The sequence below is a fragment of the Mastacembelus armatus genome, chromosome 4 (genome assembly GCF_900324485.2).
Source record: "Mastacembelus armatus chromosome 4, fMasArm1.2, whole genome shotgun sequence".
NCBI lineage: Eukaryota > Metazoa > Chordata > Actinopteri > Synbranchiformes > Mastacembelidae > Mastacembelus > Mastacembelus armatus.
Genome location: NC_046636.1, coordinates 20790531 through 20799972, shown reverse-complemented (window position 1 = coordinate 20799972; position 9442 = coordinate 20790531).

Sequence of the window (9442 nt, the reverse complement as noted above, 5' to 3'; positions counted from 1 at the left end):
TCTTACCAATCACAAGATTCTGATGATCAGTGAAGTGTAGTCCTTGATTCTTTGGTCAGCATCCAGTCATCTAAAGGTTTTAGCCCTTAATAACAACTTGTTGACATGACAAAACCCAGACTCTGAAGTCACATTTCATTAGCTGGTATTAGTAGAGACAAGGCTAGAGTGAGCAATTATTCCTAACCAAGTTAATGATTTTATATTTGAGCAGGGAGGTCTCTTAGCAAATTCAGAAATAGCACCTATTGCACTGAAAGGCTGTTAAATTCTACCGTTAAATTTAGACAGAAGTCCACAGACAGACTCAAGCATCACACAGCACCTCCTCAGAAGATCTCTGACACACTCACACACATGTATGGCCATCCCGAAGCACGAGGAGAATAATATGTGGTTTTAGGGTCTGACATGGATCAAAGGGCACATATTGAATCTGTCCTCACAGTGACGTTCATCTCTGACACCTTTGAAGAGGGATCGTACATCATGGTGGGGAGTGCTGCGTGTCAAATGAAGACCTTGTGTAACAAGGACCATCCTTCCTGTTTGTGTGTGTGTGTCTGTGTGTGGGTGTGCGTGTGTATGTGCACACGTGTGAGCGCCTGTGCTTTTGTTCACTGAGGGCACGCAGGGGTGGACCTCACCATCTCATCTACAACTAGGTCCTATAATGCAGGGATGTGTCTTGATATCTCTCCCCTTGTTTCTCTGTGTAACACAACAATCTCTGTGATCCTATGATGAGGCCCAATGACTAAAGACAACTTCCTTCACTGGTCTATTTTCAGCTGTCTGATCTATGACCCATGTTTGCAGTTGTCCAGGTTTCCATCATTTCCTGACAGATGATCCACAGATTCAGTGACTGCCTTCCTCTCATCCACATTTGACATTTCTCTCCCCCTCTCCAGTGCTTTTTCCTCCTAATCCCTCTATCTCATTCTCCTCTGTCTATCTCTTTTGCGCTCCCTTACAGTTTCTCCTTCCCTCTTGGCTTTCCACTATCTCATGTCACACTCCCTCTTTCCCTCCCTCTCATTGACTTTGTGGACTTTTGCATCTCTGTTACATAATGACACTCAGGGGACAAGGCCACTTCAATCAATACTTCAAACAGCTCAACCCCGGAGGACTCGCTTCAAATGCCACGTGACAACATGAGAGGATGACATTTGAAGAAGGGTGGGAAGAGAAAGACGGCCCCGAAATACATACTGCTCCCAGCAGTGCTTAAGCTTGGGGTAGGGGGTGGGGGGGTGTTTATACTGGGAAGAAGAAGAACGAGAGCAGGAACACTGATTAGAGAGATTAGAGACCACTGGAGAGGAAGAAATTTCAGAAAAAGTAAGAACAACAGGCAGATAAAAACATGTTTGCTTGGGGACACAAGCCCAGGGTGATTCATATGTCTCACTGAGATAAAAGCCAGACGAATGACTAGAAATAGAATTATTCATATTGTGGCATCAGAGGGCTAGCACAAAGTTTATTTTAAAAAGACACTAAAGTAGCACACACTTTGTTTGGCAAAACATAACTTTAGGGACAATTGTGCATATGTCCCTTTCCAAGTGGGCTGCAGGCTAGCTAAGGGCTACGTATACAGATACATTTCTAAATATGTATATGATAAAAAAGAATAATTGCTTGGTGCCTAATGATCTACTGTTGTCTGGTATTCCTGCTGATGGTGCAGGCAGGCAGCATCTCAGTGATGAGCCGTTTGAGTGGGATTCACTCTGTGCTTCCAGCCAAGAGGAAGGTGAAGGCTCTGGGCTCCATAAATCTCCCACAGCTGCCTAGTTCATGCTATTTCAGGCCTAAGTAGCCACAGGGACCTGAATGCAATTGTGCGTTTCTCGTTCCATAAGTCTATATTTATTTGATCCAACCCCCTGTGAAGGTACAGTGTCCTTGTGTTTGCATCGAGGACAAAAAAAGAGGAGAAAACTACACGGAGGCAATCATTCATCCATAGAGTTATTACAGTGAGACATTTAACGGTTAATTTATTACGCTGAAGCAGAGAGAGGTCTTTTGTGCTTTAGCTTAAATGTCAAGATAATTATATGATTACAGATGGCTGGTGCAGTCAAGTAGGGGAAGTGGGAGGAGTTCATATCTGCACATGTCATATACACAGTACATACATGTGAGAATGGGTGGGGCTTCACAACGTATGACACAAGGAGATGTGTTATTTGTTTAAAAAATTTAAAAAAGTCAATGCAGGATATGTGCTGGGATAAAGGATATGGGTTTAGGATATGGTGGGGGGGGGGTTGCAGTTGGGATGACTTAACTGGTTTATTTCAGGAGAGCACAGCCTTAGTGTTACATTCTGTTCTTTGAGGCCAGTGTGTGATTCAGATTCAGACCTTGTTCTCTCTGCATACCTGACCTGAATATCTCAGCTTCTGGACAGGGGTTTTTAACACAATTGTGTCCCCAAATGTTCTAGACCGTCCTGGCAGAAGAGGTTTACAGTACTAGAACAGTAGTGTACGGGGTCACAGCAGGTTGTGTGTCTGTGTACTGTACGGATTACATGTGTGCATGTGTTTTCTCTGTAGAAGAGAGCATGTAAAGTAAACTGTAGCCTACAAATTATATAATTGTGCCTACATTTCACAGGTGATAGTGCAGCTTACACCATCCTCAAACAAATAACTGTAGAAACTGTATCTTATAGAGAGCTCTGGTGTCCAAACCTAGTTTTAACACTACAACTCACATTATGTTTACATACTGAATAGTCTTAATATATCTGCATTTCATTAAATTATAATCACACTGACTTGGAGGTAAAAATGGTGAGCTCTAACTTGGGGCCCATATCTCTTTTTTTGCCCCAGGGCTCCTGTGTGGGTTAATCCAACCCTGGGCACTAAGACCCAAATCAAGAACACACTTTGTGTATATTTGCATGTAGTGCTCTTCTTCTTACTCCCTTGTAGCTCCCCCTGTTCTTAGTTGAGAGTGTTAGATCATTTTTTTCTTGCTAGTGTAAAGATATTATGCAATTGTTGATATATTGTGTTAAGTAATGCTGTACATAACACAGTGAGTAAGCAATTATTGTTTCTGATTTTCTGTTTCTGTCTTTGCCAGTCAAGTTTCCTTCATTCGTACGTCAACTCTGTGTCAGCTTGAGATTCGCTGAGCAATACACATGAATTGGGAGTGATTCTTAAAAGCTGTTGCTGTTGATTCAAGCCCGAGATTGCTATCACAAGCTCATTTATATCATGCAGAGGCGGGAGGTGCATTTTAAAAGTGTATGTGTTATCACAACACGCCAACCACAAACATTAAACATTTAATCTCTGATTCATAAATTGCTCACAAAGAGCTGTTCCCAGAAACAGAATATTTAAAAGTCTGTACAGGAATTAAATAAAATAAAATAAAATAGTGACTGCTTTTAGAGATAAATAACAATAAACATAGCAGGGTTGCTATTTCCAGTAAAGTCAATGCAGCAATTTCACTTTGCCTCCACGTACACCACAAAACGGTCAATTAGTGAGTCAAGGTAGGCAGAGTTTCAAGTTCTTAGTCACTGTGGGAAAAATCCCAGGTGGGTGAGAGTGAAAAAAGAAATGAAGGAAGAAAAAAGGTCTTGATCGCTTATGCAAGATTTTTAACATGCATAGTTTTACAGTCCTTATATACTGTATAATACTGTATATTTGCATATGTACATATACAAACAAATTCAACTCTAACAACTCAAGGCATATTAACACGTGGTAAATATTAATAAAAGTTTTTTCGGCAGCAATGCATCCCTGGGCCAATATAATCTATGCTGGCTGACATTTTTTTAAGAGAATTGTGGCAATACCTGAATTAAAAAAAAAGGCATAGAAGACTTAACACAGCCGCATTTCCAAGCATCTGTTGTGCACCTGATGCTTAATGCTTTGTTGTGCACCTCTCTGGCTCTTCCACATATGTCTCCCCTTATCTCAGTCACATTGGCTGTGACTCAGATAGTCAGAAACAGAAGCTGATCAATAACTACCAGCACTGACCTGTAAGGATGCTATCCATCATATGCTTCTGGGGTGTTTGTGATGGCCTCTTCAGTGCTATATGCCCATACTCAAAACACTGGGAGGCATGAACAAGTTCCTAGAATTCATTTCGTTTAGATGGAGACTATTAGGATAATGATGATAAGCATTGCTAATCCCCCTGTGTGCTTTGTTCCGGGTATTAGAATTGCAGAGTAGATCCATTGATCATTTCTCAGGGGATCTGGGGAGAGTGTGACAAAACACTAAATTTATTTTGGGATCCACAGGGCATTGTATATATTATCTGTTATGTAAGATAACTCTTAATTGCTCTATGTTTAATTAATCCTGATTTTATGTCCCACAAGTCTTTTGTTAGATTAGAATTTCTTGGGTCTTTAGGGTTGGCACAATCATATCAGGAAGAGAAGTTTTTTTGAGATGTTTGTTCTGAGTAGCTCTTTTCAGTTTGACTCATATTATGGGCTTGTCATAATGTGGCACTGATGAGTGTCATTTCCCATGCTAATTTTACTGCATCAGATGTTCACATGTGTATCTCCGGTGTCTGCTAAGCTACCTACAGCATGATCCGATCTCTTTGGGTTTTAGCTGTGTGGTTAATTATCACAGATGACACTCACAGAGCTGAGGGAGCAGGCTAAACGGTTTGCCTGCATTCGGTCCCAGTTCATTTAGCCACTGCCTGTGGGACTGAGGCTCTTTATTATGAATGAGGCACCTCACTGATGTGGCTCAAAGTCAGAGGCTCATTAGAGCTAAATACTGTGTGCTGTCTGTAGTCATATCCCAATGACTCCAGCAGCAGTACACTACCATTCTGTCCTAACTCCATCAGACTGACACAGCTGCTTTTCAAAAGCATAAACTGCATATTTCTTAACTCAAACCGAGAGATTTATCATGAACTCTGCATATATTCTGTACTTTATATCAAAATTCACCAGCTGGCTCATTTAACATATATATGATTGGGTTTAAGATATTAAATGTGTAGAGCCAGCATCAAACATATAGTATGCTGTCTGCAAACTAATCCCAGCTCTATCCATTAAGTTTCGCCTGCAGCTGCTGTTAATGTTGCAATTTTTCACACTTTGCTGAAGAGCTCAGTATTTGCTGAGGTTTTAAGACCATATACTGTATGATATTGAGCTGTGTGCCAGTGCATGTGTGACAATGTGTGTTCAATGTGGTTATTATTTCTTACTTCGGGGACATATTTGGTTTCCAATTGGGAGTTGGATGAAGCTCAGGACAGTAGTACTGTACTGTAGTAGTACAGTAGATTGTTAGCTTAGCTTAGCAACAGTTATTGTAGCTGGGCATTGCCTGAAGATAACAAAATCTGCTACACTGCACCTTTAACGCTCACTTTCAATTAACAGCTTTTTCCAGTCTTTGCACTAAGCTGACCTAATCACTAGGTTTGCACAAACATACCAATAAGTGTGTTTTTCAAAATCTAAATGTTTTCCACTAAAGGGAAAAAAATTTAAAAAAATAAAGGTATTAGTTAAATGAATACTGTCCCAGTGACACCCAGGCTGCATTATTAGGCTCCTAGCAATTTAAATCCATTTTTACTGCATTAATAAATCATAGAGCAACAGAAGCCTAACCAAAGCTTTTATTATGACAGGGCCACTCACTAGAACAGTAGGCAATGAGACTGTGCACCTCTAACCACATGCTGTGTTACAACTTTGTGTGATGTGTTACCTTTTTACTACAAGCACCCTTACATAAGCATTTTGTTGTCACAGTTGCCACTGGAATAACACATTCAATAACACTCCATTTTCAAATGAGTGAAACAGAGTACAGCACTAAGTGGAGCTGCTCATTGCTTTAATTTGAATAATTATGTATAATATGCATAATGGCTAAACACAGATGCTTTTTTGTCATGAAAATAACAAAGAGAATAAAATGAATTCGATCTGTAAATAACTCCCTGCCTCATCAGTTCACTGCTTCGCTTTTATTGGTCTGAGGCCACTTCATGTCTCCATTCTGTTGCTGCTTTTACATGTTAAAATTAAAGTTATCCTTGATTTCTAGCAGCTCAGTGTGCAATAATAATAAGCAGGGAGTCCTAAATAATGTTTGTTTTCATGTGTGTCTGCATCAGATGCGTTTGAGATAGCGGAAAGGGGTGTTTATGCTGATGAAAAGTAAGTACATGTACACAGTTCCCTTAGGGGATGCTAACGTGTTTTTACGAGGTCTATGTCTACTCCTCTTTCTCCTTTACTTGACTTATTGATCCGCTCTTTATTACGGAACAATTTCTGTTTAAAAATAGTTCTTGGCCGGCAGGCTATACACTTCAGCATTTGCCTCTAGTGCAGTCTCCCTCAGGACCATGGCCTAAGTAAATGGCGTTACCACAAGTCCACCAACCCCTGTGTTATTCACAATTTCACCCACTCTGAGATTAATATACCACTTTAAATTCTAGTGTGACATGGGGTAGTTTTAAACACACAAAGCTGAAAATCTAATTCTGTACCTCATTTGTCACAATTACTGCTACAGGGCCATGGAAAGGAGGACCCAAACACAGACTCACAGGCAGGACACAGCACAGATAGAAGCTGCAGTGACAATAAAACCGTACAGGCAGACCAAAGACAGGTGGCAGGAATTAGTCATAGACTCAGGAACAGATAACTTTCAGGATGGCTAGATGAAGCTTGATGGGCAAATTACGATTTGTAGGAGAGATGATCAGGAGATACAGTTTATGAGAATGCCATATAAATCCATAGGCCTGAGCAAGTGAAAACATCGCTGACGAATGCAGAGGAACTGACAAGAAAGCATTAACAAGAACAGCGCAGGAGTCATGACATCATTCATCCATGGCACGCAATCTTTTTCAGCTGTATGAGTGTGTGCGTCTCCTCTCATCTCATGGTTTAAGCTATATGCTCTGTCACTGTGCAGCACAGGGCTGCTGGCAGATAAAGCGGAGCACGGCTATGCTGAGCAAACCTGAGATGTCTGATAACGATTTGTGGAAGGGAGACTGGCAGTAGAGAAGCCATCTGAAGCCAGGACATCATCAGGGGCATCATACTCTGTTAAGCTTCTTGTATTTTTCATTTCATTTATCATCCTCTAAAAATAGATGAATGTTAAAAAAAAAAACTTTTCTAAACACAGATATGTGTGCATTAATGTTGATTATATTCTGCCTGTTCGTGTGTTAGCGTTTGGTAACCGTGTCTAACAGCGTGTGTTCATGATAGGTCAGTTTCTATTTATGTCCTAGCCCCCTCCCACTATCAGCCCCCCTTTCTGCCTTCCTCTCCATCCTCTCAGTGATGCTAACCTGTACGTCTGCTCCACGTCACAGGAGCGCCACAGGGGAGCTTGATAGACAGAGGGAGGGAGGGAAGGGGGGTCAGTGGGAAAGAGGGATGATAAGAGCGGGTCTTGGAAAGACTACAGGAGAGATTGGAGACAGAAAACAGGAGGAAGCGACAAAAAGAGAGCCACAGATTCAAGTGTCCCCCCTGGCCTTCTCCTGCCTGAGTCTCATTTTCGATGAATCCAGTAAATGACTCATCTGACCATCTCCCTTCTTCTTACTCCATCCTTTGAACCATCCAAGCTTAAAAAGTCTCTCACTGCTCCACTTGTCCTCTTCTCTTGTTTTTTAGTCATGTCGGATTTCTCTTTGCTTTGTGATGTGAAAGCTCCCTTACTTTTACAAAGCAGCTCTCCTCCTCCTCACTGCATCATAATACCTTCAGATTTAAATACTGGTATTCTTTGTCTCTGCCCCTGTTTCTGCTAAGCTTGACCGGTGATGCTTGAATATCTTACAGATACCTTAGGTTAATAAAACTGTATCCATAACTATCCATAACTGCACAAACTATAATGTATACTACTCACTGGAAGACAAAGACACACTGTTGCAGAAGACTGTGAAAAAACCTTGTGCTGCTAATTTATACTTCTCCTTCAAACTGCATTTATTTGATGGCTAGTTCCTAGTCAGTTTGTTCACATTCAGAATATGATGAGCTCAAATATAATGGAAAGGCAAACCAAACACTACATCAATTAGTTAACATTAGCACTCCCCCAACTACAATAATATACATCTTGACATTAGCCGTAGATCACATAGGATACATTAAGAATATAATCAGCATAGTACAAATCTAGTAATGACAGTGAAACTCACTGAAAACATTTTAAGTGTAGTTGTAATGGCAGAATTGAAATCAGTTTTAGTGTAACAATTCAGATATATAAGGTACAATGTAAAATCCGTCTTACATTGGAGTATTGTGTCATTGTCTGCATATTCCTTTAACATGGCTGTTGTCCAGGTCAGTGTGAAGCTGTAGAGTTGAGCCCTGAGGCTGAATGAGAGACATCAAGATGCTTCACATCAAAGACTGAATTACCCCACTGGTGGCCAGCTTAAGAGCACAGTAACTGCTGTGACTGGAGCAGTAAGGACAATGGCAAGAGCAACACATCAGACTATGTTATAGCAACACGGTAAGACAAGCAGTGTACTGTATAAATCAGAAATGCTGCAGCAGTGCCAAGGGATGTGAGGCTTTACATGCAAATCATCAGAAAACAGGGGAACAGAAAAAAGACCTGTGTCAGGTATCATCGCTTCACAACAGACAAGTAGATTGTGCCAAAAGTTATGAAATTAGAAGCCTATTTCCATAGTAACACAGGGAAATAATGACTGTCAAAAATGGATGTCAGATCACCCAGACAGAACAATTACACTGATCTCCTAATTATGATTTTAGATTAATGTGATTTGCTGCAGCATGTTCCCAGTAAGGTGTCATGTGTCATTCTGAAAGCATGAATATTTTTTTTTTCGCAGAAAAATACATACTGAGTTTCAATCTATTCATGTTTTTAGAGCCTCATTCGAAAGTTAATTCCTGCAAAGATCTAAGAATCTTTTTGGATGTGCAGCAAAGTGATCACAGTAGGGTAGAGCAAGAGGAGGAGAGAGCTGTTTGTGTTCATGAAGTTTAATTCATTCACCAAGATCTCTTCCCAAAATCATGTTTGCTTTCAGAAACACTTAGAATTTTAAAACACCATCTTTTCCTAGGTTTCCTAGGTTTTTTGCTTTGGTACCATGAAGCATTTGTGAATCATTTTATATCATTAGTGACTGTGTGTTGCTTTCATGCATGTGGATGCAGGGTTGCATGGCAGCGGAGTGCAGTGACTGTCTAATAAAAGGATGAGCGGATTATGGCTATGATGAATGACTCCGTCTGTTCAGATTCTTGTAAGTCCTGGTCATCTGGACTGTTGCATCATAAGCCCAATTTAATCACTCCAAAATACTACGAAATGCAAGATGCAAATGCAAACATGGGCCCTAACAG